Consider the following 12,301-nt stretch of genomic DNA (forward strand, 5'->3'; position numbering starts at 1 on the left):
TTATTCTAGAAAACATTCCTGACATGGATTTCCTGCTTTTTGTTTTAATTCTTCCCTAAATGGAGAAGCGAGGGAAAAAGTAAGGATTTCCGCTTTGTTTTGCTTGTGATTTCCTCTGTCATCTTATGAAAGTCACACTTATATCTATTTATTTTTCCACTTACAGAACTTGGAAACAGAAAGCTATTTTATAAAGTTACTGTAAATAGCATGTAATTCCAATGATTAGTACAAGTCTGCATATGGACATTTGTAAAATGATGTTTGGTTATAAAATGCCAAGGATTCTTCTTATTGTCTCTGGTAATTTGTTAAATAAGTGCTGCTGTATAGGAGAGGGGATCTAATATGGACCTTTCTCTTTGGGTCAAGGTTGGCTACTCTGGCTGAACACTGCTATTTTGTCAGGCTTCTTTTGATAAGTTCTAACAAGTGAGAACAAGTTAACAATCAGTTAACAAGTCAGTCAGTGGCAGCTAGGCAGGTTTAGTATTGTTGATGCTGAGTTAGATGCAAGCCTCATAATGGATCTCTTGGTTTTCTAGTTGCAGACCGGTTAGTTATCCTATCACATACTACTTCCAATCACACACACAGCCCTCAATTAAAAAAAAAAAAATTTATTAAAAAAGTGGCAGGAAATGGCCATTCATATAACTCAACTATCCTATAATATGTTGGCTAAATGATGGTACAGCTATTCAGTGGGATGTTATTCAGCCATTAAGAGACATGTTACAGAAACATAGCTGATGACTCAATCAGATGTATATGATGTGATCTTGCATAAAAAATGTAGATTAAAATAGGAGGTAGAGTATTAGCACATATATTTATAAAGAAAAAGTAATCTGGACCAAGATACCCAAATATATAGATAGTAGAATTATGAGTGATTTTTTTGAAATTGCCCCCATATTTTCTGAATTTCCTACAATAAGCATCAATTACATCTATAGTAAAATAAAGTTTTAAAAACAATCAAAACATTTTTACATTATAATATATATGCACACACATACACGTGCAAAAAAAAAAGGGTGAAATATTATATTAACGAAGATTATCTCTGGATTGTGAGATTATGTTTGGTTTTTTTATTCTTTTCTGTAAGCTCTAGATTTTCTCCAACACATGACTTTTATAATGAGAATAAAAACATTGTTCAAAAGAGCATAAGGAAAACAGCATATTTTCTAAAAGTAAGTAGAAGCCATTTTCTCAATATATGTCCCAAAATATGATAACCCCTCCCCAAGAGTCCCTAGTAGAAAACCCTGTGATATTCATGTATTGAATCATGTGTACCATTAGGTCATAAAGCAATTTTGTACAGTCCCCTGATCCTGTTGGCAATTGCATTTGTATTAATGATAACTATTATTCCTTATTTATTTATTTATTTATTTATTTATTTATTTATTTATTTATTTAGCAAGGCAACCCTTGGTTGACCTCACAGATTGCAAGGACTTTGTCAGTGTATAATCCCTTATTTTTTTATTTTTTATTTTTTAACACCTACAGCACCTGGTCTTCCTCAGTGGTCTCCCATCCAAATATTAACCAGGCCCAACCCTGCTTAGCTTCCTAGATCATACAGGATCAGGCTTGTTCAGGGTGGCATGGCCATAGACTATTGCTGATTTTTAAAAATCATGATATAGTAAGTTCAGTTTTTCCAACAAGGCCAGTGCTCCCTTCCCTGCTGCTGGAGGCCTTGGCTTTCTCGTGTTTGCCTTTGCTTCTCTTTCCCCTTCCTTGGTGCCACTGGTCATCTTGGCAGGAGATTGTTTCTAATCATAGCTGTTGATGTTAGATGCAGTTACTGATTCGAAGCGCTAGCTCTTCCAAAATACAATCTCCAGTTTCTCCTTTGTGTCATTGAAAGGTTATTTAAAAACCACTACCCACCCCACCCCCACACACACAAAGTAAAAGTTTCAAATTAGCAGGCAGAGCCAACAGAAAAAAGAAGAAAGAAAAATAGGCCCAATTTTAGAGAGTCTGAGCAAGCCAGAGATGGATTCCTTAACTAATCTCAGTATTCTGAATGTGGGAAGAACATTAGTCACTTTTTGGTTTCTCTTGAATTGGGCCGTACAAATTCTTTATAAACTGTTAGTGCACACAACTTAAAAAATAATCTTCCTCCAGAAAAACGTGCTTCTCTTATTTTAAAAAAATAATTTTTCTTCGTTTTCTTCTAACATGATATTACAAAAGTCATATATTTGCATTTTCCCTTTTTTCAACGTAACTTTTGATTGAAGTCGTATAAAAAAGGAGAATGAGTCCCAAGAAGAAGTGGATGCCAAATGCCACAGCAAAGTCACCACTCCTTTTGGCTTTTCAACTGATTTTTGTGACTATACTTCCTGCCTGTGCTCAGACCAGGGGCCATGCCTGCTTAACACAATCAAGACAGCAAACTGTACTATATTTAATTTCTTTGAAGTGTGGTAATTATTGCTAATTATCATCTTGCTTAGTAATTAACAACTGGTGGCTGTAAGCTAACTTCCTGCATCCCCAAGCCCTGTGGCTGCAGAGGAGTAGAAAGTGTGTTATTTGGTGGTTATTTCATATTTGAACAGCAAGAAAGGAATCATTACTCTGAGAGGGGACTCTGAAAGAAACACAGTCAAAACTAGACTTCTGCTTTACGAAGTTATTTCTCGAGGTATTGATCTAAGAATTTATTTTGCACACTGACTAAATATGTAAAAGTGCCTGAAATTTTTTCTCCTCCCAATTGTCTCTAATTAATAATTTGTACTTTCAATTATCGACCAATTTTAAACCTGCCCCCCTTCCTTTCTTCATATTTTTATCAGTCTATGATTCCTTCTTATCTGTAAAGGAAGGATCTAGTGTTACTTCCTTATGCGAGTCAAGTAATGTAACGCTACTGCCACTATTACTAGTAATAGTAACTACGACAATAATAATAATGATAATTATTATGATGCGCCAGGCACTGGTTTAAATTATACATTCATTCCATTCTTACATCAAATCTATAAGATAGATCCTGTTATTGCCCCAATTTCCTACTGAGGACCCTGAGAACCAGAAAAGGCAAAGGACAAAGCCAGCAAGAAGCAGAGCCGTGAGAGAAACCAGACGGTCAGGCCCTTGACTCAACACCTTTCATAATTCTATACCAGCTCTCAAGGTAATAGTCTCAAATGTTGTGCCTCGTATAGAATTAGTGCTCCACAACCGTGGGTTGGATCCAATCATGCACATATTATGTATCCGCGTATTATGTAGATAGAGTCCTTACCACTTGTAGCGATAAATTTTGAAAGTCCTTATGTGCATAGGTTTTGCATTCTTATTTAGACATTTAAATTTGGAGTGGTGTCTTCAGCTTCCTTTTTTACTGACTGTAGTAAATAAGACATTCGTTATTTATGGAAGCGTAGATTAGCTCCTTGTTTTCTATGCCGTAGAGTAAGAAACAGGAAGAGAAATAGATGACATTATATGTAGAAACATGTCCAATGATTTGCTTCATCGGTTCAGTTTATAAACATCTGTTAATTTTTAAAAATTAATCACTTGAGCAAGGAAATCACATCAGCAATGAAATCCTAGATGTTTCTCTTGAAATCCCTTCACACTAAAGGCTCAAGAACCCTGTGGACTGGTTCCTTCTGAAGCCAAGCCCATCCTGCCTTGAACACTTCACTGAAGGAGGACCTGGAACGGCAGCACTGCCATTGCCTACTGCTGCCACTTGGGTCACTTTTGTCTGGAAGGCACCAGCCTACTCTGCCAAGTTGCCTGTGATGCTCAAATCTCTGCCAGCACTGCGAGAGTACCCACGTTCCACCTCTCTCCACTTCACACTCACAGGCCTGGCCATTAATCCCCAAGCTCCAACTACTGTGCCAGTGTGACAGAGTCAGTAGAAGCTTCCAGAATTTAGCATGCACAGTGGAAAACAAACAAACATACAAAAGCTCCCTGTAATGAACCCTTAATCCCTTGTAGAGTAAGCAAGACATTAGCCTAGATTCTTCCTTTCCTCAGGATAATTTAATTTTAGAAGCATTATTGCTATTTCTTGCCATTGAACCCTAAGTGGAGCCTCCGCATCACCCCAGCGGCTCTCCTTATGTCTGAAGATGCCTTACAACCTTCTGTAAACTGGTCGTAGACCCGGGCTCTCTACACCAGGCGAGAGAGAGAGGGAGGGAGGAAGCTTTTTTGTGTCATACTAAGAGCAAATTTTTGAACATTCTCATTTCATAGTTCTCTTAATTCCAGGGGTCTTTCTTTGCCTCTTACATTTACATAATTAAGAAAAATATTGGAAAAAATCTCCCTAATAAGCCTGTTCCTAATGGTCAGGGACCTCCATTACTAAATCAAAGAGTACCTAACACTTCAACTCCCTGCCTTCGGTGGACTTCATTAGAATTCTGTTTGGACGAGACATCACCACCCCCGCGCCTTCGATAAATTGTAAAATAGCTGGAAGAGCAATAAACAATAGGACTGCCCAGAGAGAGCGATAAGCTATAAACAATAGATGCACCAAGGAAGACAAGTAAGCTAACACATATGTCATCCCTGATCACAGGCAGAAATATCGTTGCAGTAACTGACACGCATAGCAAGATGTCCTGCCCGGAGGTGAAGTTGTGCGTGTGCGTGCAACGTGAACACACGTGTATGTGCTTTTGCTATAGCAGGAGAAGTGCCGGAAAGAGAAGTGGTTGGTATGGGGAGAAGGGCTGGTATGAGTGCCCTGGACATAAGTGAAACCACCCTTCGACTGACATGCTTGCCGTCCCTCTGTCGAAAGTCAGTATTTCAATGCAAAAACCCCTTTTCCTTACGGGTTTCTAAAAGAAGCCGGCAAATCCGAGCAGATTTTGATGAGGGACATTACCAGGGCTCTGGATCCAGGAGATGGCAGGTGCCTGACCCAGCCATGACCCTATCCTCTGAGGCCACATTCCTACTTGAAAGACACCTGTGCAAAATAAGGAGAAAAATGGGTGCCGGTCTCATGCCATGTTCTGGGCTCACTTCTAGAGGCCAGTTGTTACCTTGCCACCAGCAAGTAGCAGTGCCCAAAATGTCCTCTTCTCTAACAACAGGTTAGTGACAGAGATTTGAACATAGGCCTTTCTGATCTCAAAACTCATGTTGAATGATGCTGTAATAAGGAAATAGCAAGTAGGTTTTAACTCAAGGTTTAATTCTGATCACCTGACAGCAACTGCATTTAACACTGTGTCAGGGATTTGGTGTCACCGTCAGGGGCCACTTCTGAAAGGCCCCTGAGTGTTTGTCATAGGCTGGGGAAGAGAGAACTGAAGTCCTTGGGTCAGACACCTCCATCTCAGTGATGCTGTTCCAACCTCTTCACCCCAAACGAACAGAACAGCAGCGGCAGAGAGCTCCTTCACTTGCTGCCTTATAAACAGATCAACCAGATTACCTCATGTTCGCGATGTATAAAAATGAAATCCAAATTTCATTTAGAACAAAACTTGCTTTTGACAATTTCTTAAAAAATGTGTTCCCATCTGGACAATTTAAAAAATAATAAGCCCAGACTAATACATATACACATATTGCACTTGAGGTTTTACTGCTTTTTCTTCTCTCAAATTTTCTGTTGAGAGGGGAAATTTACTAATGGCAGAAAGACTCTGATAAATATTTGCGTTCTGGATAATACCTTATCATAGGCTATAAGAAGTATGGCAAGATGAATGCTCTTTTAAAAAGCAAAGGAGATGGGAAGACAGTGAGGTGATCCATTTCAATTTGGGGAATATTCTGAAACAATTCGTATAAAATATGGAGTTGTTTTAAGGATGGGCAGTTCGATATGTGGATTCTCCTGCAAGAAATGGAGAGATCATTTAGAAATGTACAGCAGAGATGTGTACAAAACCTGAGTTGAAGGAGACAATACAATACAAGTTCCGAAAACAAGCAATAGGCAGGAAATCATGGAAGAAAACTGTAAACATAGTGAAACATAATTCTTTTTCTGCCTTAGGAACTGTAGAGCTCAAAATTAAAGTCATTGGTGTTTTTCTGCCTTACTTTAATGTTAAATAACAGGAAATTCACTGTTGCAATACATCCTTAAGCTATTTAGACAGTTTCTACGTAAACCTTTTGTTGTTTAAATCTTAGTTGTTAGATTTGAATAGATATTCAGCAGAGGTTCTGAGGAGGTTACAGTCAAAACATTACACATTCGAGTTTACAATATTATTCTAAATATAACTCAAAACACAAGCAAAGAGATAGTACTGAGAGGTGAAAGAAAGGAAAAACAAGGAAGTAGGGTAAGGGAGAATTATAGCCCTCTACCTACCCCCATCCATTAGCAGGGGAGAAAAAAAAAGGAAGGAAGGAAGGAAGGAAAGAAGAAGGGAGGGAGGAAAGAAAAAGAAAAAATAATGTAGTTAAAATTGCTTTCTTTTTTCAATGTTAACCTAAATCTAAGTTGAGGTTACATTGGATTATAATATTATATAAGTTTCAAGTGTACAACATTATAATGTGACATCTGTATATACTACAATATGCTCACCACCAAAGTCTAGTTTCCATCAGTCACCATATTTTTGACCCCCTTTACCCATTTTGCCCTCTCCCCACCCCCTTTCACTCTGATAACCATGAATCTGTTCTCTACATCTATGAGTTTGTTTTTGTTTGGTTTTGTTTGTTTGTATATTCCACATATGAGTGAAGTCATACAGTATTTGTCTTTCTCTGTCTGACTTGTTTCACTTAGCATGATATCCTCAAGGTCCATCCATGATGTCTTAAATGGCAAAATTTCATCTTTTTCTATGGCTAAATACTCTATATCATGTCTTTGTTTATTCATCTGTTGATGAACAGAGTTAGGTTGTTTGGCTATTGTAAATAATACTGCTATAAATATAGGGGTGCATGTATCTTTTAGAATTAGTGTTTTAGTATTTTTCAGATAAATACTCAAAAGTAGCGCAGTTGGATCAAAACCCCAATTGCATTTTTTCACAAAGTAGAACAAAAATTTCTAAAATTTGTATAAAACCACAAAAGGTGCCAAATAGCCAAAACGATCCTGAGGAAAAAGAACAAAGCTGGAAGTACCACACTCGCTGATTTCAAAGCTGCAGTAATCAAAACAGTATAGTATTGGCAGAAAGACAGACATACAGACCAATGGAACAGAATTGAGAACCCAGAAATAAACCCACACATAAATGGACAACTAATTTATGACAAAGGAGCCAAGAACATACAATGGAGAAAAGAAAATCTCTTCAATAAATGCTGTTAGGAAAATTGGACAGCCACATGCAAAAAAATGAAACTAGATTACTATCTTATACCATATGCACAAAAAATAACTCAAAAAGGATTAAAGATTTGAATGTAAGACCTGAAACAATAGAATACATAGAATAAAATGTAGATGCTGAGCTCTTGGACATTGGTCTTAGTGGTGTGTTTATAGATTTGACTCCAACAAAGAGAAACAAAACCAAAAATAAACAAATGGAATTACATCAAACTAAAAAGCTTCTGCACAGCAAATAACATCATCAATAAAATGAAAGAAAAACCTACAAAGTAGGAAATGATACTTTAAAAAATACATCTGATAAAGGGTAAATATCCAAAAAATATAAAGAACTCATACAACTCAATGACAACAACCAAAAATACCAACAATCTGATTAAAAAATGGGCAGAGGATTTGAATAGACATTTTTCCAAAGAAGACATAAAGATGGCCAAAGGCACATGAAAAGATGTTCACCATCACCTATTATCAGGGAAATGCAAATCAAAACCACAACGAGATATCACCTCACACCTTTTAGAATGGCTATCATCAAAAAGACAAGTAGTAACAAGTGCTCGCAAGGTTGTGGAGAAGAAGGCACCCTCTACTCTGTTTGTGGGATTGCAATCGGTGCAGCCACTACAGAAAACAGTCTGGAGATTTCTCAGACAATCAAGACTAGAACTACCATAAAGTGCTTTCTGTGGCTAATTCTACAAATATTGTTAAAGCAGATTGTAGAGAGGCTGCTGGGCCTTGAGCTTCTTACATCAGGAAAGGCTAATTGCTGTAACAACAACCAAAAAACAAACAAACAAACAAAAAACAAAAAAAATAAAACAAATTCTCAATGGCTTAATACGATAAAGATTAATTGCTTGGCAACACTATAGCCCATGTGGGTTGGGAAGCTCTCCTACAAGCAGGAGACACAGAAACTCAGTTTGTTTTCATCTTGCATTGCTACCATCTTTACTAACTGCAGGAGGGAAAACACAAAAGAGAATCTCATGAGGGTGATCCCGGAAGTGGCAAATATTCCCTTGGCCAGAACAGAGTACTACGTTCCCCATCTAATCAAAAACAGGCTGGGAAATGTAGTTGAACTATGAGTCCGGAAATTGGAAAGAGATTTGGTGAACATCTAGCCCGTCTCTGTCACAGTATGGTCACTCCAGTTTAAAGACTAGTAGGGACAAATGACAGAGAAAGAGAAACTTTACTCTCTATAGAAGGTGAGGTTCCTTTTGTTAAATGTCTTTTGACCTGAATACTCATAATAAATGTCCATATTAAATGATTTAGATTAGCTATAGCCAAGAAGCTGCTCTGATTTCTTCCTAGACTCTGCCATTTGACAGAGTGTTGCATTCCCTGATGCACGTAAGTGAGCCCCGTTGGGTTATCCCGATGAGCCCCCAATCATCCTTTTCTGAGGGCTGGATTAGCAGGCAGAGTCCAGGTACACTGGACCATGTCACCACTCAAGAAAAAGATGGAGAGACTTCTTGGAGATGACATAAAATACATTAAAGGACTTCCTTTCAGTTAAGTTCAGTTATTTGGGGGTTATTTTGTATTCTATGTCTTTAAAAAAACTGTTATGCTTAAATTTTGATAAAAACTCACCTTTTGATTTTTACATTTTACGAACCATTTACTAGTTTTACACAGGTAGATAAATTTGTTTTTGGAAAAAAATGTGTTTTTCTTTTTTAAATGATTTTCCCTAATACCCAATCACTTAATAATAGGAAAAACTAATAAATTTGAAGCTTTCATACTTGAAATCAAAAGTTACACTTTTATATTCTTATAATTATGCAGAAAAGAAAAGAGAATGCAATTACCAGAGTAAATTTAGCTTTTGTATAAAAGAAATCTATGGTAGAACTATAATTATTATAATAGCATAGTAAATATTCAGTTTGTAACTTGCAGCTATTTTTCAGTATGATCATTATAGCGTTGCTATTACTAGAACCAATTTACTATAGTTTTACTAAGCAAAATATTAGTTACTCTATTTTTTATGTAATAACTATGGTTTCTTATAGTTTTATGACAAAACCAGAATGTTTTTATAATACATTTTATTACGTCGTACTTATCAGTGATATAGAGAGAATTTTAGCTTATTTTCTAGCTCGGCTTGGCACTTATATTACAGCTTAAAGCATGTCACTTGAGCTTCCTTCATATTTGCTTTCCACGGTGCAAAAAAAGATAATCATTAAAAAAAAATAATCCCGCTAAAAAAGATCATCTAAAATCCAGTCCTCATGAATGTACTTATTTTCACTCTATGGATGAACTGAAGTGAAATACGAACTCTCTGCTGTCGAGTATATGTTGAGATACTTTCTTTCACTACAAATGAATTAAGTTATTTATAATAAAAATACATATTTGCTCTCAAAAATTAAATAATAAAAGCTGGGCCATTTGTCCTCACTCAGGAGGCCTTTGTCCTCACTCCTCTTTTGCCACAAACTTTTTGCCTAGTCTGATCTCTCAGCTTCAGATTCTCCCCTCGTAGGAGAGTCCTCCCCCAAAGATGGTAAGCTCCTGTGTGTTCTAAAAACAAAGCTATTCGTGGGATCGTTTATGTTAGTACCCACCCACTTCAAGGTACTGCTCCTTTCCTGGTTATAACTAATATTAAATAGCACAATTAATACAATAGTCAAATATTGCGCAATATGTAAAACCTGTTATTTTTTGATCGTCTTGGACTTTCCAATGGTGATGTTTCTTTCTGTTAGGGAGTTAGTCACTTTAGATGTGCATTGACTTTTTTCTGTTTCGCATACTAATAAATTACTACTCTAGAAAAATAAATAAAGTAGTAGATTGCTATGAGGCCAGCTATACTCCAACCTTTTCCCTCTGAAGTTTGGAATTATTAGGGAGAAAGAATGGAGATAAAGAGAGATCAAGATATCAGCTATATCAGTGAAAAATTTTACTGGGGAAGTGGTTTGAATCACGCCCAAATCCTTCTAATACTCACATCCTAAGAAACCTCCACTCCCCAACACTAGTCGCAGGCAGAGCTGTAGTGTCCCTAGCTAAGAAGGCACTTCCCATATAGCAGGGAGACAAAGAACATTCTGAAGGCAGCCTTCTCTAAATAAATCAGGACTGAGGTAAGCATACTTGGGTGCTTCTTTTAAATTTATCGATCAAATAAATTAATACAAAGAGTAATAAAGTAAAAATAGAGTAACCACTGCCTCCCGTTGTTTTGAAAAGGTCCAAGGATGAAATAATCAACCTGAGACAATGTGCAGAAAGATAAATGGTTTTAGAGTCAGGCTACTTAGATTTGAATTCTTATTCTCCCTCTTGTTGGCTCTGTGATCCTGGGCAAGCTACTTAGTACCTCCCATTTTCTTTTATAAATTAAGCATAAAAAATTCACTTCCTCACATAGAAGGAATGTAACTTTATATGAAAAAACCCTTCCTTTTTCCTCCTTGGCATTCAGGAAGGCTTATTTTTCAGACCATGTGACTATATTCTGGACAATGAAGTATTTGGCAGGAGTGAAGTTCCCTATTTCCAGGCCCGGCCCATAAAACTTTCCACACGATCCTCCACATTCTTTATTTCTTTGTGCTCTAGTCAGATCCAACGGATCCAATGTTAGAAATTGAAGCTCCATAACTCAGCATCTCAACAATAATCCAACTTTATAGTATGAATCATATGGATTTTATAGAGTAGAATATGTCCCCTAAAATATATCTTATTTCCATAACCCAAAATTAATTTTTGATAGATTTCTATGGGAAAACAGGCCAGAAACGATACCATGAATGGAGATTAGAACTTGGCAGAAATGAAGAAATTAAAACGAATAAAGTAAAAGGCTACAGATCAATACTATTATAATTTATAGGTAAAATATAATCAGAAAATAGTATTAACACTCTTGTTTAAAGCAAGGACCATTTTTCTTCCCTTTGAAGGTTTATACATAGAATGTCAGCTTTATATAGTGATAAACTAGAGTGTTCATTAGTCATCTAAGGAAAAAAAAGCTTGATTAGCCTTTCAGTGATTCTGAAGAAATGATGTTTTGAAAGCCTTAGATCACTAAAGATGATTTTTATTTTGTTTTTTGATTATGGTCCACCTAGTCATGTGTTTACTTGCTCAAGAAAAACTAGACATGCAGTGTGGGGTCATATTTTTAAAAACTTTCTTTTTATCCTCGTGGGCATCTCGCAGGCATTACACTCTAAGCTCCTTGAGACAGGGAGAGAATTTGTCTGGTTTGCCACTGTGTCTCTAACAACTAGTACATAGAGAAAATGCGACGAGTGTGTTTTAACAAAAAATATATAGAAAATATATAGATGTCATACAGAAAGAATCTGTATAACAGATTCTTGTATAACAGATTCTTTCTGTATGACACCTTTATTTAAAAGAGTAATGTGATTCAATTTTAATTTTTTCAAAAGTTAATTAATAGCACGTCTGCTCAAGAGACCAGTTTCTCTTCAGTATTGGGGGTGGTTTGAAGTCGTAGGGACTGGTGGATGGTAGAGAGATGAGTTGGGAGTCCTAAATTATCTAGGCACATGATATTGAAGGCTTTGAAAAGTTGAGACAATGCAGAAATTAGAAAGGGTACAAAATCAGGATGTTTTGGACCTTATTCAGTTGGGGATAAATGAAGGAGAGGGAATATATCCTTCAGATTTCTAATTTTAACACTAATGGGAGGAGTGGGGATAGTCAAGCTATTGACTAAAATAGGGAATCTAAGTAGTGAAGCTGCAGGATTAGAGGAAGAGGACTAAAATATTACTATCAGTCATTGTATATTATATGTAGTTGGAAATGAATGGTGGCAATTGGAAATAGGAGTTTAAGAGAGAGACTGGTAATCAGCAATAGTCTTCATATAATTACATCTTGTGTGACTACTGAGCATTTGAAACGGAGCTGGTCCAAAGTGCG

General features: G+C 36.6%; 1 pseudogene; it reads right to left on the reverse strand.

Moving 5' to 3' along the window:
• Positions 1-1,518: 1,518 nt before the first annotated feature.
• LOC120585605 (uncharacterized) lies at positions 1,519-1,637 on the reverse strand (annotated as a pseudogene).
• Positions 1,638-12,301: the final 10,664 nt, after the last annotated feature.

Source organism: Pteropus medius, unplaced genomic scaffold, assembly GCF_902729225.1.
Source record: "Pteropus medius unplaced genomic scaffold, Ma_sr-lr_union100, whole genome shotgun sequence".
Lineage (NCBI taxonomy): Eukaryota > Metazoa > Chordata > Mammalia > Chiroptera > Pteropodidae > Pteropus > Pteropus medius.